The 23,035-nt window shown below is 50.7% G+C and overlaps 1 protein-coding gene across 10 annotated transcripts in view; it reads right to left on the reverse strand.

Moving 5' to 3' along the window:
- The window catches only part of LOC146822391 (uncharacterized), a 420,322-nt gene extending 398,351 nt beyond the window's left edge, over positions 1-21,971 (reverse strand). For 3 of the 10 annotated variants that reach the window (XR_014963280.1, XR_014963277.1, XM_085613481.1), the window contains exon 1: positions 20,805-21,403. The gene's annotated coding sequence lies outside the window, so the exon portion shown is untranslated. Of the gene's footprint in view, positions 1-20,804; positions 21,404-21,838 lie in introns of those variants that run through there. The other 7 variants (XR_014963282.1, XR_014963275.1, XR_014963276.1 and 4 more) reach the window with 7 other exon arrangements.
- Between the last annotated feature and the right edge of the window lie 1,064 nt (positions 21,972-23,035).

Consider the following 23,035-nt stretch of genomic DNA (forward strand, 5'->3'; position numbering starts at 1 on the left):
GTCGACTGATGAAGGCCACCGGCTGGTCGTGACCTTCGGGGTTTAACTGAGAAAGAACGGCTCCGATGCCGTGGTCGGAGGCGTCGGTCTGTACCACGAATTCCAGACTGTAATCGGGGGCCTGGAGCACAGGGGCGGTGCACAGGGCGGCCTTCAGCTTCTCGAAGGCCGCTTGACAATCAGGGGTCCAGTTAATCCGCTTCGGCTGGTTCTTGGACGTGAGACCCGTGAGGGGCCCCACGATGCTGCCGTAGTCCTTCACGAACCGCCGGTAGTACCCGGTGAGCCCCAAGAAGGCTCGGACCTCGGTCTGGGTGACGGGGGGCTGCCAGGACTGGATGGCAGCAATCTTAAGTTGCAGCGGGGCCACCAGCCCGCTCCCCACTTGGTGCCCAAGGTAGGTCACGGACCCATGGCCAATTTGGCACTTGCCGGCCTTAATTGTGAGGCCGGCCCGCTGGAGGGCCTGTAGGACCTCTTGTAGGTGAAGGAGGTGGTCGGACCAGTGGCGGCTGTACACTGCGATATCGTCCAGGTAGGCAGCGCTGAACTCTTCGAGCCCCGCCAAGACCTGGTTCACGAGGCGTTGAAACGTGGCGGGGGCATTCTTCATGCCGAAGGGCATGACCTTGAATTGGTAGTGGCCATCGGGGGTAGAGAAGGCTGACCGTTCCTGAGCTCTGGGTGTGAGGCCGATCTGCCATTAGCCCGCTGTTAGGTCGAAGATACTAAGGTAGCGGGCGGCCCCCAGCCGGTCGATCAGCTCGTCTGCTCGGGGGATCGGATGAGCGTCGGTCCGGGTGACAGCGTTCAAACCCCGGTAGTCGACGCAGAATCTCAGTTCAGGTGTGGTGCCGGGGGCAGCGGCTTTGGGAACCAATACAACTGGGCTGGCCCAGGGACTGTCCGAGGGCTCGATGACCCCGATTGTGAGCATCTTGGCCACTTCCTCCTGTATGCAGGCCCGTACCCGATCTGGTACGCGGTAGGCCCGGTGTCGGACAGGGGGACTGTCCCCGGTGTCCACGTCGTGCAAACACCAAGGGGTGACCCCGGGGGTGAGGGAGAACAGGGTAGCGAACTGCAGCAGGAGGTTCCGGCAGCCCTGGCGTTGCTCTGAAGTGAGGGCGTCAGAGAGCCGGACCCCGTCCACGGATCCGTCATTCTCCTGAGTCTTCAGAAGATCCGGGAGGGGTTCGGAGTCCTCCTCCGCCCCACTGTCCGTAGCCATCAGGAGGCTGAGTTCTGAGCGCACAAAGTGTGGTTTGAGTCTGTTGGTGTGGAGGACCCGAAGGGGGTTCCGGGAGGTCCCCATGTCGATGAGGTAAGTGACGGGGCTTTTGCGCTCGACCACTTTGAAGGGCCCGTCCACTTATCTTGCAAGGCACATGGTTCGGTGGGGGACATCACCCACACTTGTTGACCAGGCTTGAACTCAACGGAGGAGGCATTGTGATCATACCACCTCTTCATGTCCTCCTGGCTGGCCTCGAGGTTCGCCCTGGCCAACTCCCGGAAGCGCCGGGTCTGATTGCGTAGGGCCAGGATGTATTTGAAGACGTCGGGAGGGGTCTTTAGGGGGGTCATCTCCCAACCTTCCTTGACTAGGCTGAGGGGCCCCCGCACAGGGTGCCCGTACAGGAGTTCGAAAGGGCTAAAGCCGAGGGACTTCTGGGGGACTTCTCGGTAGGCGAAGAGGAGGCACGGGAGTAGTACATCCCACTGGCGACGGAGGGAGCTCTTCCAATCCCCCAATCATCCCCTTGAGAGTGCGGTTAAACCGCTCCACTAGTCCGTTCCCTTGGGGGTGATAGGGGGTCGTGAATCTGTAGGTGACCCCGCATTGTTGCCAGAGGGACTTCATGTATTTGGAGATAAAGTTCGTGCCTCGGTCGCTGACGACTTCTCGGGGGAAGCCCACCCGGGAGAAGATCCCCATTAGGGCCCGGCCAACCACCGGAGCTGTCACGGTTCGTAGGGGCACCGCCTCGGGGTAGCGGGTGGCCTGGTCCACCAGTACTAAGATGAACCTGTGTCCTTGTGCAGTGCGGGGGTCCAGAGGCCCCACAATGTCTATCCCCACCCTCTCGAACGGGGTGGTGACCACAGGGAAGGGTTGCAGAGGGGCTTTCAGCTTCCGACCACTCTTCCCGCTGGCTTGGCATGTGGGGCAAGATCGGCAGTGGTTCAGGACGTCGTTCCTCATTTTTGGCCAGAAAAAGTGGGTCACTAGGCGGCTGTACGTTTTGTCCTGGCCCAGGTGTCCAGCCAGGGGGACATCATGGGCCAGGTTGAGCAGGAAGTCCCTGAAGCGGAGAGGTACCACCAGTACTCGACCGGCCCCCAGCTCGGCGATTCTTTGTTCGCTGTAAAGCAGGTCGTTATCCCAGTAGACCCAGTGAGTTCCGGTGGAGTCCCCTGCGTTCTGGGCGCTGGCTTGTTGGCGGAGTCCCTCGAGGGAGGGGCAGGTGTTTTGTTCCTGGCGGAACTGTTCTTGGGTGGGCCCCCCTTCTTGACGCCACTGAGCCAGGCCGGGAAGGTCCTGGGGTGGCGCGTCCTCTTCGGTCGTGGGTTCCGGGGGGCTGGCCTCGTCGTTGTCTTCTACTGGGGCGACCGGGGGCGGAGGTGCTGGCCATTCCGGTTCTTCTGATCGGGGGACGGCACGGACGGCCATGGACCGGGTGGTTATGCAGGCCCAGTCCGGGAGGCCCAGCATCCCCAGGTGCTCTCTTCTCTCAACGGTGGCCCACGGGGAACTCTCGAGGTCATTCCCCAGGAGGCAGTCCACGGGGGCATCGTCCCGGACCGTCACCTTCAACAGGCCGGAGACCCCTCCCCATTCGAATGGGACGCAGGCCATTCGACACATACTTTCGGAGTTGTCTGCCGAGCGGACGGGGCAGAGAATGTTCGGCAAGATCTGCTCGGGCTTCACCAGGTGACAGCGGACGGCCGTCACACTGGCGCCGGTGTCACGCAAGGCCTCGGCTCGCTGTCCATTAATGGTCACCCACTGACCGTATTTTCTGGTGTTAGCGGGTAGGGGAGCCCGCGGGACCATGTCTCTTCCCCCTAAGCACGCCAGGACCATGGCGGCCGGTTCCCACTCTTGCTGGGCCGGCTCATACTCTTCCTGTTCCTCCGATAATCGCTCTTCCCCCAGGGCGGCGGCAGCTACCTGGCGGGGCTTGGGTGTTTGGTTCAGCGGGCAGCTCGGGTCATTGGCGTAGTGGCCGACTCGCTGGCATCGGTGGCACGTGATGTTGGCTCGGTACCCAGGACGCATCGGGGGGCTGCCCCGGCCGGCCGGAGGCGGGGTGCTGGCCACGGGTGTTGCCGGTAGGGTGTCTCTCCCTCGCCCCTGGCCTCCTCCTCCTCCCCGAGGACGGTGCTGGCCTTGGTTGCTTCGGTTTTGCTCGTGTGGTCCTCTCCGGCCCACTCGGGTGCTTTCCCATCGGTCAGCTTCGGCGGCGAGCTGCCGGGGGTCAGTCAGCTTACTGTCGAGGAGGTGCTGCCTGAGCTCGACGAAACAGTTGTTTGACAGGTGCTCCCATACCATCAGGTTAAAGAGTTGTTCGTAGGTGGTGACATGGCTCCCCTTGATCCAACCCTCGAAGGCACGGCTGAAATAGTTCACGTACTCTACCCAAGTTGTACCTGGGATTCGGGTGCAGTCTCTGAACCTCTGGCGGTACATCTCGGGTGTGAGGCCGTAGCGTGTGAGGAGGGCAGCCTTCATGTGGTCGTAGGACGACATTTGGTGATCTGGGAGCTGCAGCAGGGCATCGCGACCCTCGTTGACGAACCTCCCCCATAGTCCGGCTCCCCAATCACTCCGGTCGATCCGGTGGGAGGTCATGGCGATCTCGTAGGCTTTAAACCACTGTTGTATGTCGTCTTCTCGGACATACTCGCGGACAACATCCTTGGGGATGTGGACTTTTTTCTCGGTTGGCCCCGGGGTGTGCGGTCGCTCAGGCACCCCCAGTTCTTTACTCTGTTTCCGAAGTTCTATTTCCGCCAGTTGGCGCTCGTGTTCGAGCGTTATTCTTTTCTCCTCCAGCTCTCTCTGTCTCGGCTTCTCTTCTCGCTCTTCTCGGAGCCGCATGTGCTCGAGGTTGAGTTTCTGTTCGGCTAACTTGAGTTCCCCATCCATCTTGAGTCGTGCCATTTCCAACTCGTGCAATCTGGTTCTTTCCCTTTCTCGGATCTCCTCCTGCGAGAGGCCCGTTCCCCGCTCCTCGGGAGCCGTGGCGTTCCTCTCTGGTGCGATACTGTTTTGGTCGGAGGGTCCGGCAACCCCAGTTTCTGTCCACGACTCAAGGGCGTGCTTTAGATCCTCTTTGGTACTCAGGCCGGTGGTAGCAATGCCAAGTTCTATACAGAATTGTTTCAGTTCGCGGTGGCTGTATTCTTCTAACTTATCCATTTGGAATTTCTCAGTGGAACTGCTATCTTTGGCTGACATCGTGGTTTTGTCGTGGGGTGAGCTACTCTCTGTACGATTACGCGTTGATTCGGATCGCGCCGCTGGCCACCAATGTTAGAAAGGTTAGACGGACCGGGAGGGTCGGCCGAGGTCAGGGGGAGAGGTCTCCGGGGAGAGCCGTCTCCAGCGATCGTACAGACAAGTAACTTCCCCCCCACAGACAGATACCACACACGGATAAGGTTCAGCGTTCTTTATAAGCACTTTCTTAAGGTACGGTTGAATGGTACAAGGAGGTCTGGACTCAGGGGTCCCCTCGATTCAAGTCTCTCAAAGTAGGGAAGGGGGTAGCGGGACAGTCTGTTTACCAGTCAGGTAGTTCGGATGAGATGATGATTAGCTCACAATCCTCGAGCTTGGTGGTTTTAGCTGGTACGGGCCGCGGCAGCGCCAGCAGGTCCCGGTCGAGATGGTCGGTACACGGTCCGCGGCAGCGCCAGCAGGTCCCGGAAAGATGGTCGATGTACGGTCCGCGGCAGCGCCAGCAGGGCCCGGTGAGGATGGTCGTTACAACGGGCCGCGGCAGCGCCAGCAGGTCCCGACGAGGATGGATGTTGCAGAAGGCCGCGGCAGCGCCAGCAGGCAGGATGATGGTTCACAAGATAGGGCTACGGCAGCGCCAGTAGTCCGTCAAGGCTGAGTTCTCTCGGTGTCTCTCGACTCCAGGATACAACTGCCTTCCTGCTCCGGAGCTGTCCCAGTTATAGGGCAGGCGCCCTTTGATGTCCGGACCCTCGCACTTGGCGGTCGGAGGGCCCGGGATGAAGGTGTCCAGACACCCAGCAGGGGGTGGAGCCAGCGCCTGGGGGAGCTGGAGGCGATCGGCACCTGGCGGGGGGAAGAGCTCTTGACGCTCCGTTCTCCCATTGACCTGCCAAGTGGTCCGCTCACCTCCTGGGTGGATGGTGGTGCCAGGATGTCGGGGCCGGCCAGGCCCGGGGTTAGGGTCGGGGCGAGGCCACGCGGCCTCGTGGTGCAGGGTCCAAGATGGCGGCTTGACCCGGCCGGGGAAGCCGATGGGGTTGGGCCCCGTGATGTGTGGAGGTCCGAGGGTAGGAGATCCGTCGGGAGACGGGGTGCAGGTGCTTTCCGTGGGTTACGCCTGGCGGGCCGGAGCTCGGGCCCTGTCGTGCGGGGAGGGAGCAAGCCCTTCGTGTGGCCTGTCCAACAACCGGCATAACTAATACACCAGGGGGGGATCTATTGCCATATAGGCATGTTACGCCCTTGGTGGGCCCATGGGAGAGGGACATGTCGTACATGGACGGTTTTATTTTTAGACGCCTTCGTAACACTCTGAGATCCCTGGTACCCACCTATCCACAACCCACTAAAGACTTCTCTCCGTGAACACTGACCATGGTAGACACCGAGGGAGACCATATGACCTCAAGAATATATCGAGTATGTATTGTATTGAGGCCTGACACTACAGGGCGGGTGCAAGGGATATGGGCAGCGGAACTAGGGGTGACGATAATTGATAAAATGTGGACATACTGTTGCACACAAACGCGGAGCACATCAATGTCAGAGACACAATCTCTTACACTTTAAATTTCTACACCGTTACTACCTATTGCCTGCTGCTATTACAACATTCAACCACACTAGACCTGATAACTGCATGAAGTGCAAGGGGGAGGGAGCCGACCTTACTTCGACTTGTCCGGTTGTACGTGCCTATTGGGTAGCCGTGTTCGAACATAACTCTGCCATGACTGACATTGAACTCGTGCCCAATCCCCTGGTGGCACTGCTGGGCTACACCCTCAATATATCATGTTCTAATTGCCGACTGGTCTCCCTGGCATAACTGCTGGGTAAGCGGGAGATAGCACTGCACTGGGGAAGTGCTTGCACGCCGATTGGATTGGCTTGGGAGCATGAGCCGATGTGAGAGTGGGCGACGATTATACATACTTCCAGTCTCTCGTCGCGTGTCCTGGGGATATTTGGTCACTTTTCCATGTCGACCTACGGTCCATAGAGCCAGAAACTACTGAATAAGGCCCCACTCGATGACCGTACTAGACTGACTAATGTCCGATGTGAGATGTACCTGCTTGCTTCCAGATTACTACTACTATGACCTGGCAACACAGATATACCTGTGATGTTTAACTGACTATTGAATATTTAACCATTTAAGTTGTTGGTGATAAAATTATGTCTCTTTTACCTCTCCCTCCTGAATGATGTGCAAACATCTTGGTTGTTAATTTGTAAAAATCAATAAAGAAATACAAAAAAAAAACAAAATCAAACTTCTTCTTTTCAGAAATATATAGCTTTCCAAGATCACCCATGTTTTTTAAACCTGTTTCCATCCCAAAATGCAAGTTGTTTAAAACCACAAAGATTAGGGACATTGATTAGCTCTTTGAAAAATACAAAAGCTGTGGTAAAAAAGTTTGTTACAACACTGCTTGTTCCAGAAAGTTGAAATATGAAATATTTAATTGCTGCCATTTTTAGACAAAACAGTGTTTTCTTATCCAACACATTTCCCCAATTCCCCTAGAAACCAAAAAGCATCTTTATTTTGGCTATTTTCACAGTGGACTTGAGAGAAATGTTCAAACCCTGAGTATCTTTATGATCCAGAGGATGTTGGAAAAAAAGGAAGCACATTTGGCATGGATACTTTAGGTGGAAAACAGAGCCATGAAGGAGTAAGCGCTAATTTCCCCAAATATAACAAAAGAGCCAATCACAAGGGCAGAAAAGCCTCAGCAGCTAAGGGGTTGAAATGCCTCTATGCCATAACAGTGATGGGAGTGTGCAACAGGAAAGGTGTTGGGAAACCCCAAAAAAAACCAACAACAACAAAAAAACGTGGGTGACGCAATACTAACGTATATATCTCTCGATCCTAAACAGACCTGGGTTTGTAAAGATAGTTTGCCAGAGATGGGGGCAGATTGCAGCTCACTACCCAAGACCAGCAGACCTCTCAGATGAACCAACCATATACAGATTGGAAAGGGGTCTTCAAAAGTTGATGCCGGGTATAGGGTGATTTCTGAGGCTTGTAGCAGTTCTGTTTCTTGTTTTACATCCAGGAATGACCCATCCACGCTTCCCCTCCTTCTATACATGCTCCATGCACATCTAGCTTCATTCATCAGCTATTTGAGAGGGAAAGATTTTTAATGCAAAAATGCAGTGGCAGCTGCCACCGAAAAGTACGGGTGGGCAGGGGTAGAAAAATTAATAACAATACTTATCTGGCTGCACGCCGCTACCTCAGTCAAGCTCCGTCCTCATCTGTTCCTCCCGGAAGCAGGAAGCACACACAGGCTCCCCTAACCCAATCACAACGCTTCAGTCACCAAAGACGGCCGGCCACATCATCATGCGCACTTGAATGCCCCAATCACTCCTCCCCTGCAGGCTATGACTACAGTCCCACCTCGCCCAGTAAACCTCCCTCAGTGAGGAAAATAAAATCATAATGCACAGAGGTGGCAAAATGCAGGGGTGGGTAATTCATATCGCCCGAGACATTAAGATCTATTGCAAGGGCAAGAAGTTTTAATTACTGTTTTGTCCGAAGGACAAGTAGGCAGTAGATTATGCTAAACTGAGACCTCTTCAAATTGGCAGTGTGTGTCGCCCACAGTGTAATCATGTAACCCACGCACACATGACACAATTTACAGTAGGATGCAGAGAGCCTGTTTTCGATTACGGAGCCCGCCTGGGCTATCGAGCGAAGTCAGGTGAAATGAGTGATAAATGTCTCTGCTCACCACAGGTACCGACTGTAGTAAATGGTGAGGTGTGATGCAGGCGGTGATTGTTTACCGCTTATAGTACATGGGACACAGCTTTTGGATCTAATACTCAGGAAATCACAGTGACGAGAGAGTGCACATGGAGTTTAAAAATTCGAGCTCTGTCTCTTGTGCGTGCGGGGTAAACCACGTAACTACACAAAAGATCCGAGACCTTTTTTCAATTAAGTGCAGTGTGTTCACAATGTAAAAAGCACAGCTTGTAGTTTGTGCAGCTCGGAATTTTCAAAACCAGCACATTCAAGAGCGAATGGTCTGTAGTATTTCTTTAGATCACGGGACGAACACGGACCTTTTCAGCTCAAGAACACTCCCAGCAATGGCAGGTAGGAAACTGGCTTCTCTCCTTCTTGCTTCTACCAGACTAACTTTATTGACCCTTCTGATCCTGCCCTCCACCCTTGGGCCTCTCGTGCTGAACCCAGGTCGCTCCCCTCCCCCACGCTTGCAGTAAAGTACTCTGTTTTCTTGTCATGCAATTCTTGGGCCCCTCCCTTCACACTTTGCTTGTCACTGTGCTTGATGGCTCCATCTCTACTGTCTCAACCAAGTCTACATCAACGCCCTTACTTTCCCTGTAGGGCTGTCGTGCATCCCACAGACCCACCCCTATTGCTTTCATTTTCACGTGCCTCTCATTTCTAAACCAGTGCCTGCACTACGCGCTTTTCTCCCCCCGATGGCTCTGCATTTATTCCTTCACAAGCACCCATTAATCGGAGGCCAGAAAAAGAAAACAGAAGGGGCAAGGCAGAGTTTGCTAGAGGGCACGATTGCAGTGATATATTTACCACAAACTAAAAACCTAAGCCTTACTGTCTGCGATACGATATCACCAAAATCTTGCACTTGAAACTATGAGAGGCTTTATATACTGTTCTGTGCAGCGCCAAGCATGAATTAAAAGCAGCACTGGAGCGCTAGACTGAGGGTCTTTTTTTAAGTCAGGACAAAAGTCCTCCATTAACATCTGCTACGTGATGCGACCTCACGCCGTCACAGAGACTATAGCCAGGGCCACTGGAATTATGTGATTGAACATCTGTGGCGATTTTCACATAATTATATATTTGCCGCATAATTTATCTGCTTCATAATACCCAGATTTTAACAAAAACAACATTTGTTTCTAGCTCAAATGGTTAAAAGAGTTACTAAAAATGCGACGATGCGTTTTGCTGCACAGTGGAAGCCTCTTTGCAAAGCTGGACTGGTCTCCTTTCTGTTGCTTATTGCTGTATTTGGATGTTCAACCTATACTAATGAGTTGCAACCAATGCCCACAGGGTGTTACCAAGCTTAAAACTGATGAAATAATGAATACAATTACAAAATGAGCGGCATTATGTTACATGAATTTGCTTTTTCTTGCTGCATAATTTACTCAACCTTGCCACATAATTTTGTCCTCTCTTGCCACATAGTTCCAGTGGCCCTGGCTATAGCTCTGGTGTGACTGACAACAGGCGTGCCTGCAGCCGTTACAATATCCCATATTTTACCTAATTTACAACAATAGCAGGGAAGTCTCTGAAAGCTTTTCTTGTCCCTACTACCCCATGCTAACACTATTAAAGTTAGGGTTAATAACAGTGCTCCTGTGCTGTTTAGAAACTTACAGTTGTTTTAGGTAGCGCCTATTAAAAATGAGTTAACCTTTAAGCACTACTAATCTTGCAAGATTAGGAAATGGAGGACCAGAAAAATAAAACTCTTGCCAGGATCACACAATGTGGCTAAGTGGTGGTGAGTCTGGGTTAGAGGCTCAGTACCCTCATTTGAAGCTGATAAGCCACAGTCCTACAAGAGCCTGGTGCACTGCACACTAAGATAAGGCAGGTTTGTGGAATGGTTACCTCAAATGTACCGGGAGGGGTAAATAAATAAAGGTGCACGTATGGCTGGAGAGTGTGTTTATGCGGTGCATTGAAATAGGCTTTTTAAAAGTGCACAGAGTAAAGTGAACATACTAATTTAAATGTGTCCAAATAAATCCTGCTTAGAGTAGATAGGTTGGCGAGGCCCTCTGTTGCTTCACAACAGCATGACTTGTGGCTGTCAGGCTGTAAATGCCCCTCTGGGCCTAGAAGTCTGTCCTTTGTGTTGTGCTGGCCTTCTCTACCCTGTGCCCTGGATTCTATATTACAGCTACATCTTGCAAGAGAGCGGTGCTTGAAATGGCACTACAGAGATATGGTCTGTGCCTCGAGGCATTGAGGAAGGATTGGGGTTTTTTGCAGTTGGAAAGTAATCACATGTAAAGCAAGTGAATACACTAGATGTAGAAAGTCCTATAGAAGCTGAGAAACTCAGAAAGAGCCAATGTTACAAACCTCTCCGGAGATGCAGCAGAACAAGTGAAATTGTTCTTATGCTGTGTGCTTATATTGGAAATCACAAAATGCCAACTACAGGGTGTTCCTTTCAAGCTGCCGCAGACTATTTCTTTAGGATGCTTCAATAGAAGTCTCTGGTGCATTAAGGATTATTGAGTTTTCCACATGCTCCAAAGGGCACTTCATTCCCTAATAATGCTTCTAGGACTGCCTGTGTAATGTTGGCAAGACTTCTACAGGATAGGCCTAAGTGTGACCCCCCCCCACCCCAATCTTGCCGTTATGTATCACAATGTCACGGATGGAGTCTTCCAAATGAAAACCTTACACACTTTCAGAGATGCTGCTTTGATCTAAGTGGGACTGAAATCTGAAGACCCGTCCGTTAGGAAAAAAGGAATTGTCTCCTACCCTTCCCAGGACCGCTAGAAAAGTCATGCTTTCCTGGAGAGGACACTCTAATCTAGACACAATCACAGATCGCATTCATATCCACCCCTGACTATTGCCCGAATCTCAAATGCTTTGCGGGAAGCAGCTTGGTTCTAGCCGATATGTGACTGCAGGAAGTGCACGGCCCCACCAGTCTAAGGAGCTGCAGGAACGGTCCCGGAGCTTTGCCAACAGGGGCACCCAATCACCAGTGCGGGCCCTGTGGGGCTGACCCCTCCGTACAGGTCGGTGCCTCTCCCTTCCTTTACACGCCACTGGCTGATGCTGGTGTTTGAAGGGAGGGGCACCGCATGCGCAGGGAGTTACGACGGGGTGTGCAGGGAGGGATGCCAGTTCATGCTGAAGTGGCTGTGGCACTGGCAGGGTGGTGCCACAGTTTGTATGGGCAGGGAGAGGGGCAGAGGTGCGCTTTGGCAGTTACAAGTCCAGATGGTAGGCATGTGCAGTGAGCGGACCGGGAGTAGACGCTGTGTGCAGTGAGGGATTTGGGGAGTAAAACAGGTATGCAGTGAGGCCTGGAGGAAGGAGTAGCAGCAGGTGGATACAGTGGGAGGCTCGGGACTCGGTAGATGGTGTGCAGTGAGGGGCTCTGGTGTGCAGTGAGGGTCTCTCGTGTGCAGTGAGGGGCTCCTGGGTAGATCGTGTGCAGTGAGGGGCTCCTGGGTAGATCGTGTGCAGTGAGGGGCTCTCGTGTGCAGTGAGGGGCGCCGGACTCAGGGTCCGACCTTTAACACCAGGTCTGCCGAGTCCTGGGGTCCAGATAAGGGACAAGGCTCACCTGCACCTGTGTCGTGTCCTTTGAAACCAGGGCTGCGTGCGCCTTCTTCCGGCAACAAACCCAGCCCTGCCGGGAAGAGGAGCTGCGGCCAAACAAACTAAAGGGAGAGCCACTCCGGGGCCAAAAATGAGAAGGAGTGCGGCAAGTGTTACCTCCCCCTGCACTCTCAGCCCTGCCCTGCCCATTGCTCGGAATGCCGCTCCACTCACCGCGCCCTTTATTTATTTTTTATTTTATTTAATGCGATTTTATATAGCGCGAACTTTACCCGAAGGTGTCAGAGCGCTTCACAATAGGCAAAGTAAAGATACAAGAGGAGAAGAATTACAAGTGAGCCTGTTACAAAAACAAACGTTACATGAGGCAATAGTGACAATTGTGCAAGTATCAAGAACAAATAAAATACAAGAGGTAGCAAACAATACGTTACAAAAGGAAAAAGTGATGTGTGCAGGTTACAAGAGCAAATAAAGTACATGTAGAGGTAAAAAAAAAAAAAATTGCAATAAATGGTAGACACTCAAAACACTAAAACAGTAGTTACGTTACATGAGGCAGTGGTGGCCGTTGTTCATGTATCAAAAGCAAACAAAATATAAGAGGTAGCAAACGATACGTTGTAAAAGGAAAGGTGCCGTGTGCATGTTACAAAAGAGTACAAAATACAGGTAGGAGGTATAATACTGCACTAAATGGCAGACACTCAAAACACAGAAACACAAAAACACCCTGGGAAAGCACTTCTATAGGCATGGAGAACGGAATTTCCTATAATGGAAGGACTTCCTTCAGAAAACAGAGGGCTTGAATTAAATTTGGAAGTGTCTTTGAAGGAGGAGAGCTTTGAGGTCAGTTTTGAAGGCATGGGAAGAGGTGGTGGTCCGAAGCTGAGGCGGAAGTGAGTTCCAGATTCTCACCGCGTTGCCTGAAAATGATTGGGCCATCGATCTTTCCTTCTTGAAAGTGGGAGGTTCAAGCAATAACTTTTCTGCATTACGTGATGGTCTGGAGCCCCCAGAGAGTTTCAGTTTATTCACCAGGTAGCGAGGGGAGGAGGAGTGCAAGGCTTTGTGGGTGATACATGCAGTTTTGTAGATAGATCTTGCCTCTATGGGAAGCCAACGGAGGGTGGATAAAATGGGTGTGATGTGGTCGTTTCTTTTGGCCCCATATATGAAACGAGCTGCTGAATGGAGAATAGACTTCAGGGGGGAAAGGTGGGATTTGGGAAGGCCAGTAAGAAGAGAGTTGCAGTAGTCCAATCTGGAGAGAACCAGCGATTGGACCAGGGTTTTAAGGTCGTGCTCCGGGAAGAAGCGACGAATCCCCCAAAGAAGGCGCAGTTGGTATCGAGCAGACTTTGCAATGGAATCGATGTGGGAGAGTTTTTTGTCGAGTATGACACCAAGGGATTTTGCGCTCTCGACAACGATGGGCTTATTGTTCAGTAGATTGATCTGATCCATCCATGATTGCACTGGGGGATGAGAAAGTGAGGAGGAGAAGAGGAGGAATTCTGTTTGAGGGATTCAGGATCAGTTGATGAGTTAACATCCAGTTTTGAATGGAGTCGAGAGTAGAGCTAAGGAAGGAGATCGTGAGTGGAGGCCACCTTAAGGTAGATTTGAGTGTCATCCGCATATAGAGGATAGTGGATCCCAGATTTACTCAGGAGATTTCCCAACGGTTCTAAATAGAGATTGAACAGTGTGGGTGCAAGTATGAAGCCTTGAGGAACGCCTTGACTGACCGCTACAGGAGCTGAAAGACTGTTCGCTATTTTGATCATTTGGGATCCATCAGAGAGGAAGGAGGCAAACCATCTGAGCACAGTGCCCTCCATGCCCATTCTCTGTTGAAGAGTGTTAAGGAGAGTGTTGTGATTGACAGTGTCAAAGGCTGCAGAAAGGTCAAGAAGAATTAGAAGACAAGACTCCCCTGAATCGAGTATCCGCAGCGCGTCATCAATCACTAGCAGCAGGGCTGTTTCAGTGCTGCAGTTTTGAATGAAGCCGGACTGGAAATTGTCAAGAAGATCATTTTCCTTGATATGGCGAGAGAGTTGTTTCGCTACACATTTTCAGTGATTTTCGCAAGAAAGGGTAGGTTAGTGATGGGACGGTAGTTGTTGAGGTCGTTCGCATCAGCGGTGGGTTTTTTAAGCAGAGGGGTGACCTGCCCAGTTTTGAAGGAAACAGGAAGGGAGCCTTGACTGAGGGCGAGGTTGACCAGAGTGGTCCAATAGGAAAGAGAATGGGTATAGAAGTCAATGGCAATAGGGATGGGGTCAAGAGAATGGTTAGAGGGCTTTGTATCGAGGATGCATTTAAGGAGGGCATCGTCAGAGATGGGGTCAAAGTTTTGCCAAATGATTTAAGGATTTGCGCTCCTCTGTAGGGGTAGGATGAATGACCTGATCTACAAGTGATTTCACCTTTTCGTCAAAGAATACAGCGAATTCCGCTGCTTTCTTTGTGGAATCCTCCAATTTGGAGGTTGGGGGAGAGCTGTTTGGGTTCTTGATGAGGTTGAATAGTTTTTTGGGTCTATTTTTGGCTGAGTCAAGGAGGGATTTGAAGTGCGATGCTTTTCCAAGGAAGATGAGCTTGTGGTACTTGGATCTTGCTGAACGAAGCGTGGCCAAATTTTCGGTGGAGGGCGCTTGTCTCCATTGTTTCTCAAGGGCTCTTAGGAACTTCCTTTCTTCATAGAGGGATTTGTTGAACCAAGGTGCTGAGGGAGTGGGCCTTTTCTTTTTGCTTTGGAGAAGAGCGACATTATTGATTTCGACTGAAAGGACTGTGAGGCATTGGGAGGTGAGTTCGTTAACATCTAGGTCCGGGTCTAGCCTTGGAAGTGATAGCAAAGTAGAATCACAGAGGGTACTGAGGTCAATATTTTTAGTGTCACGGAACCAGGAAGTAGCCCTCTTGGGCTGGCCAAGAGTTATAGAGTGTGATAGGTGAAGAGAGAATGGGATGAGGAGGTGATCAGACCAGTCTACATGAATAGGGGTAGCGATAGTCAGCAAGCCTGCTTTAGAAATAACAAGGTCCAGGATGGAGCCTTTAGAGTGTGTCGTTTGCAGAGAGGAAGGTGGCCAGCAAATTCGCATAGGTGTCTTGAGGCGAGCCCCAGTGGACGTTGAAGTCACCCACGAAGATCTGATTGTCACTTAGCGAGTATTGGTCGCTGATGCAGTCCGTGAGTTCCTCCATAAACGAAGGGCTGCTACCAGGCGGGTGGTAAATAGCATGGAATCTGAGAGGTGAGCGGTGGTGCAATTGAAGCTCAAGAGATGGGCATTCAAAAGTGTGGAAGAAGCTGTTAGGAAGAGCCTTAAGTTGAAGGGAGTTTCTAAAGAAGACTGCAACCCCTCCCCCAACTTTGTCAATTCTGTCATTTCTAAGTATAGAATAGCCTGTGGGTACAAGGAGATCAAACATAGAGTGAGCGGTATCGTTGAACCAGGTCTCTGTGAGGAAGAGCATGTCAATATTGTGCAAGTTGATGGTATCGGAGATTTCAAGTTTGTGTTTTATTGCAGATCTGCAGTTGTGGAGCAAACAGCGCAGCTCTGACGCAACTGTTTTGGTGACGGGGCACTTGGGCTATGAGGGGAGATAGGGATATTGTACTTATATGAGGGCGCTCGGGAGGGTTTAGGTGGGCGAGTGGTTCCGACAGAGGAGATGGTCGGAATAGTGTAGATAACAGGGTTACTGGGAAGTGAAAGTGAAGGAAGGGTGGCGTTCGAGTGCTTGTGTGAATTTGCAGACGACAGGCTATGCTTAGCTATAATGGGGTGTGGGGGTGAGGTGCATCTCGTGGAAGGGTGAGTGTTTGCCAAAGGAATTTAGGTGTACGGAGAAGTCGAGATTTTGGACCTTAAAACTAAAATGGTAGCTTCAAGTTGGGAGATGGCGGTGATTAGAGAGCCAAGCTTATTTTCTAGAGAGAGTAAGGAAGAGCAGGGCATGTTGGGTGGCTCGATGGAAACAGGAGGGGGTGCACTAGGCAGTGTACGGCAGGGAGAGGTGGGGGAACGGGAGGGGAGTAGGGGTATAGGGTTCAGAGGTAGGGAAAGGTTTTGGATAAGAGCAGGAGTTGGTGCGCCAAAGGTGAGAGGAGAGTTGTTGTTGGCGTTGCAAGAAGGATAGGAATTAAGGGCAGAATTAGGGGGCGAGAGGAGTGGGGCGGTAGGAGAGGGGAGGAGTGTGTGGAGTCATAGGGATGAAGGAGGTTTGGAAGGAACGGAGGGGAGGAGGTTGGATAGGTCCTGGTAGCTAGGTGAGGTGGCTGTGAGGGAGTGGGTATCAGGCAGAGTGGGGGGGATTGGGAGATAGGGAAGTTGAAGAAAGGAAGTGATTCTGCTCGGTCCGCGGGAGGGAAGGGGTTACCAGGGGGGGAAAGGGGGTAGCACAGCATTGCTGGAGGAGAGTGGGGAAGGAGAGAGATGGAATGTATATGTGGGGAAAATCGGGGTACATAGTGAGGGGAGGAGTGGGAGGAAAAGCAGAGGAGGAGGAGGAGGGAATAAGGGGAACGTAGGGAAAACTGACAAGGGGAGAGGGCCGGAGGAGAGGTGGTCTAAGGAGGGGGGTGGCCGGAAGGGATGGGGGGAGGAGATGAGAATGGAGTGCCGGGACGGTGCAGAATGGACGTGGAGCGTGTTAGCTAGAGGTAAGGCTGAAGTGAAGAGGGGGGGGGCACACTGAGAGGGGGGGGAAGAATGGGAGGGGAGAGAAGAGGGTCGACCTGTGCCTCCCAAGGATGCAGCCTATTGGAGAGTGGGGGGGTCAAGGGAGGAGAAAGGGAGTAATTGGTGGAGCTAGATGGAGAGTCAAGGGATAGCCCGGTCTGAAGGGAAAGAGAGAGAGAGAGAAAGAGAGAAAGAGAGAGAAAGAGAGAAAGAGAGAGAGAGAGAAAGAGAGAAAGAGAGAGAGAGAGAGAGAAAGAGAGAAAGAGAGAGAAAGAGAGAGAAAGAGAGAAAGAGAGAAAGAGAGAAAGAGAGAAAGAGAGAAAGAGAGAAAGAGAGAGAGAAAGAGAGAGAGAGAGAAAGAGAGAGAGAAAGAGAAAGAGAAAGAGAAAGAGAAAGAGAAAGAGAGAGAGAGAGAGAGACAGACAGACAGACAGACAGACAGACAGACAGACAGACAGACAGACAGACAGACAGGTGTCTTTGGCTTGGATCATAACCGTACCGTTGTTATAGAGCGAGATAGTGAGGGAGCCGTTAAAACCCGCAGAGGGGGAAATTTTTTGCTGTTTCCCCATGAGGGATAGAGGAGGAGGAGGTGACGTTAAAGGAATAGTAAAAGCTGGTAGACCAAGAGGGTATGTCGTGCGTGAAAAAAATTAGATGGTTTTTGAGCCCCCCATACCGACCATTGTAAAACTGATCGACAAAAAGGGAATCAGGGAAACATTCAATGGTGTTATGCTGCAGCTTTAGTCAGGTTAGAAGGGTAGATGATTTTGTAGCAATTAATTCCAGACTTAATTCGAGCGGTGGCCATGTTGGGAAATTGTGGAGGAGGAGGGTGGTGGGGGTAAGGGAAGGGTGTTACTAGGAAGGTGGTGGTGAGGAGAAGTATGAGGGCAAGAAGGGGGCACATAATCCAGACGTCGGGTGAAGGGGCCTGAGTTATGGTGGAGACAGGAAAGTGAGGCGATTAGGGATAGGTTATTAATACAGAACAGGGCTGATTCAGCAAGATAGGACTGAAGATGGAGTGGTGCAAGAGGAAAATCACTATTTAACATCATCCTGTGACAAACCACATTATGTACAGCATCACAATAGGCACCAAACGCAATTTTCACCCAAAACCTCAACAGTCTAATATTAGACACTTGCCTCCTAAGTATCACCCACATTATGGGCAAAAAGCACATACTTTCACTAGCATAAACCAAAGTATGCAAGACAACCTAAAAATCATAAAAACACAATTTAGAGGTAGCCAGAACAGGGTCTGAAAATCAAACTACAAGAAATACATTTCCTAGCACCACAAATACACAATGGGGCCTGGCGCCCTACAAACCACCAGGACCCCCTGGTCAACTGGCCAACTCAAAGGGGCTCAAATGCCCTGTGCCCAGAATGTCGGGGCTGCTGCCAATGCAGCGAAAGAACAGCGTGCGTACTTGCGCAGACCTAAACGTTGCAGCTGGCACTAAGTGCTGCACAGCTGTGAAGCAATGGTGCAAGGAGCGCATCTCACTCCTAACTCAGACAGAACTACCTGCAAATGCCCCAAGAGTCTAGAGGAGGATAACTTTCGTCAGTTCACCCGTTGGGAGAGGATTTATCTGCTTATTGTGCAGCTGTTCCCACCATTGTCTCCAGCTTACTATATATATATATATATATATATATATATATATATATATATATATTCACTGAAAAAACCATAGGTTTCACACATGTTATAGTTAGCTGGACATTTTACTGATAAAAAACCAATGAAATTCCCCCGTTATAGTTACTGTAGGCAACTATAACTCACGCGACCGTAATCCTCTGCTGATGCTAATACTGTATTTAGACACTTATTTGCCCATGTCTTCTTCCATTAAATTTTAGCTATACATATATTACAAATATTTTTTTTCCATAAAGACACATATGTCATCAGCAGAGGATTACGGTCGCGTGAGTTATAGTTGCCTACAGTAACTATAACGGGGGAATTTCATTGTTTTTTTATCAGTAAAATGTCCAGCTAACTATAACATGTGTGAAGCCTATGGTTTTTTCAGTGAATTTGCAAGGTTTTTTAAATGCTAATTCCTAACTATAACGTGTGTGAAACCTATGGTTTTTTCAGTGAATTTGTACGGTTTTTTAAATGCTAAGTTACTTTACGCCATTTGTGGCGTGCGCGCCCACTTAACGCAGTTCGTTCCGTGCGCGGACGGTGCGCTTCGCGCACCGTGCGCGCACAGTGAGCACGCGGTGCGCTTTGCGCACCGCGTGCTCACGTTACGCTAGATGGGCCATGAACGCACGATGCGCTTCGCGCACCGTGCGCACATGGAGGACATATGATGAGCATCGTTGTGACAGGTAAAAAATATGTTTTGTTTATTAAACATATGCCGTGCACAAATGGAGCACTTCGGGCACCATTTGCACACGGGGTGGGGAGAATGTGGATAGTTTTTTTTTTATAATATTTTCTACCGTACGCGTACGGTAAGCGTAATCTGCGAAATTTTCGAAAAATTTAAAATTGCCTTTTTTTAATTGGGGGATCGTTGGGGACTCCCTCGTCATGGCTAGGTGCTTGAGAGCTGTCTAAACAGCCCCTTTCCATGTTTTTGCACTTTGTTTTTCAACCCCCTGTCAGAGTGAGAGAGAGAAAATGGCGGCCGCCGCTTCCTGGTTTCGACCGATTCGAATGTTTACTAAGATCTAACGGCCAATCAGAATCGCGCTCGCGCACGTCACCGTACGCTAAGCTTACCGTAAGCGCACGGTAAGCGCACCGTAAGCTGCCACAGATATATATATATTGATTTAAAGGCTATTTTCTCAGAATCTACTGAACAGATTTACACCAAACCTACAAAAGGCACTTCCTTGACCTGTAGACTACCTCTCTGCCAAATTTCAAGGAACTCTGTTCAGCCGTTCGGGCTGTAGCTGTGTCTAAAGGTCCTATGGAAAAATGCATGGGAAAAACGCGTTTTGGGACCCCCCTTTTATCTCAGCCCCCGCTTGAGGAATCCCCCCGAGACTTTCAGGGTAGGAGCGGAGCATAGCGCCCCACCTATTTTGAAAATTTCGCGAGGATTCGTAGACCGGCGCCAAAGTTATTCCAAATAGAATGTTGCGGATTTCCTATGGAAACGTGGTCCTAACTATAACTATCTACTGGCGACCGCCAGTAGATTATATATATATAGATAGAGCAGCGGACGAGAACAAAAAGAACGTATTCAGTCTTTTTACATTTCTTTTAGTCCTTTTATCTTCAATTTCTAGTGGTGTTGCATAAAGAGCAACCAGCGTGGTTCGTGCAGTACCGCATATAGCCCAGATAACTTCTTCACGGAAGTATAGAATAATGTTGTGACCCTGATGTCTCAGGCAAAAGAAAAATAATTGATGTCTTTAGTCCCTCAAAATAGAAGTCTCTTCAGGTATTGGAAATATAAATGATGTCGAGGCTGAGTACATTCAGAGGGATATGTCTGCCTCCGTCATGTGAAGTAACTCGAGTCTTTGAAGTGCACAAAACCCACTGGATAAATGTTCGAAAAACGTGACTCTAAAAAAGCATGTACAAAAATCCTTCTAGCCACAGGAAGCAACACTTATTCGGGTTGATAGCTGGGACGTACGAATCTGGCTGTGAAGGAGAGCATCAGCAGAGCCCTTTTTGCAGCAGGAGAGAGCATCAGCAGAGCCCTTTTTGCAGCAGGAGAGAAGTAAAGCGGGCACTTCTTGATGTAAAAGCAAGTTTGACGCAAGGTGACCTCTCAATACTGCTTAACGCTGAGCTTCCGACACCGTTTTAGGAACAGCTATCAGTGACAACCATGTCGTCGTGGAGATGAAATTGGGTACACAATAAAGTGCTCCTCTTATGCATCAGCCGCTGTCCCAAGAGCAAGTGCCTTCTCGCATTTCCTTTAGCGCTCGGCACCATCGGGAAAATTACATCTCCTGCGTCGTCATGAATCGCCATTTTAGGGTCAGGCGCTCTGCAATAACTCACCAGTGAATTAAAAAACAGTCCCTCCATGCAGCACGTCCCCCAGATTACTCACACTGCATCCACCTTGCGTGTAGAAACACTCAGCCTTCGCTCCCCATCACCACCGTGATCGAAATGGCATTCTCTGCAAGGCTATTGCATCCACCATTTTAGCATCAGGCCACAACAAGAAATAGACACTGCAAGCTTAATAATTGGCCAAACCGGTGTAAATACCTGAACAGAAGAATTGCCAGATTAAAACCTTGTGGATCGGTTGCCTAAAAAGGTAGTCCAGGTCATAATAGTCCACAGATGGATCCGAAAAGCCGTCGCTCGTAATCCGCCATTTTGTGCTACACGAATCACACTCGACTAAGTTTCCAACGTTGATTACTTCAAAGGTTCAATGGTTCTTAAAACTTCTTTCCAGGGCCGCTAGCACGTCTGCGCCCGCCCGGGGCCGCCACTCGCGTGAACCCGGACACTTTCCTTGTGTGAACGGGCGGCTTGTTTACTTCCGCGTGCCCCGGCGCACCTCAGGAGACGGCGCTACGCTTCTGTCAGTTTGAAGTTAAACTCCGCTGCTGACAGTAGACTCATCCAGTTACAATACCCGCCTTGGAACCGGAGGCCTCAGCCGCGGGTGCTGAGAGAGACCGGCCTCGGGGGCAGGGTGTGTACCCGTGGAGAGGAACCAGGGCGTGGTCACGAACGGTTGAGCTGCGTGCGTCCTGCCCATTGCCCGGAGCGCCCCTCCACTGACCGTGCAGTGTCCTTGTCCTGCCCATTGCCCGGAGTGCCCCTCCACTGACCGCGCAGTGTCCTTGTCCTGCCCCTGCCCATTGCCCGGAGTGCCCCTCCACTGACCGTGCAGTGCCCTGCCCTGCCCATTGCCCGGAGTGCCCCTCCACTGACCGTGCAGTGCCCTGCCCATTGCCCTGAACGGCTCACCGCGCCCTCGGGCAATTCATTATCGCCCCCTTCGAAACCCATTAGTTTTCCCCGTAGGTAAGGCAACGCCCCTTAATACCACGAGCACCAGTTACATTACACAAGGGTACATTCATTTTTGTTAGGGGAGGGTAAGAGATTCGCCCAGAATCACAGGAGATGGAACAGACGCCGAAACTCCAACCTGGTCTCCCAGCTCCAGAGTCAGCTACTCAGGCCCTTACGCCACAATTACATCGCAGACAGAAAGGGGGGAAACAAAACCCCTCTCACTCAGTACCTTCCCCGGCCCCAGTCCTCCCACACCGACAACTCACCTGCAGCAGATCACACGGCGCGCACGCAGCACTTCGGGATGAAAGTAACTCCCTGGCTGGCATCCAGGGCTTATGTGGTCGCCCCATCCTGCCATTACCAGTGACGTGAGAGTGTGGCATGGGAAGGGGTCAGACGGGGGCAGCCTCAGCACACCATCCAATCACCCCCACCCGACACGGTGGTAACAGGTTTCAGGACGGAGGGATAAGGGGTGGAGCCTACAAACATAGTTTGTCTTTATTAAAAAACAATTTAGGAATAAGCGTTAACATGTCATTAAAGATACATTGTGTACATTAAGGCAGATCTTCTAACGCCCCCAGCCTCCCTCACTCTGATTGACAGGCGTGAGTGAGCCCGGGTCATTTCTAAAAGAGAAAGAGAGATATGTTCGGAGGCTGCTCGGGGGGGAACAGAGACAAGAAAAGCTGAAAACAGCCCCCAGAGAGCTCTTCCGAGGGCGGATATTTTACCCTCTCACAGCTGCAGCTCTGCCACGGACAGTGCAATACTCCTGGCTGTGAGAAGAGGATACAAACAAGCATTGGCGCTGCGATTACAGACTGTAAATCATAGCTGCCAAGGGTTCAGATTTGCTGTGTGTGACATTTTCATAATTTCAGTGCAATTGTGAGTGACATTTCAATGACTACGAGTGACACTTTCCTGCGAGCAAAACCGAGCAATGAAGACGATTGAAACATATAAATATTAGAAATTAGACCCATCTGAGCAACAAGAAACTCTAAAAAGATCGTAAAACTGCTGCTATACTCCAGAAATGGAAGGACGCAAACCAACCTGACACATGGACCCCAGACAGGCCACTTGTTACTGGTCGGAAGTCTTAGCCTCCATGCTGGCATCAATACCAGAGTGAGTAATAGAAATGGCCTTCCAGGGAAGGGTTAATCTGGAGCCCTCCAAAGCCATGAAAACCGTTTTCATGAATTCAACTGAAACAGCAAAGCTTTCAAAGCGCTGACATTTATTCCTGGATTATTTCATTCATATTGCGTCATATGAAATGATCCTGCTGATTATTCATTCACAGTTAGAACAATCCAAAGGTTGGTAAAGGCAGCTTGATAAGCGCCAGGAAGGTTTAACGGGTCTAGTGCCAATATCGGCCACACTCACCAGCCCTCCCGCAGCAACATACAGGTAGCATAAATAATCAGACAAGACAACTGTTT

Source organism: Triturus cristatus, chromosome 6 (genome assembly GCF_964204655.1).
Source record: "Triturus cristatus chromosome 6, aTriCri1.1, whole genome shotgun sequence".
NCBI lineage: Eukaryota > Metazoa > Chordata > Amphibia > Caudata > Salamandridae > Triturus > Triturus cristatus.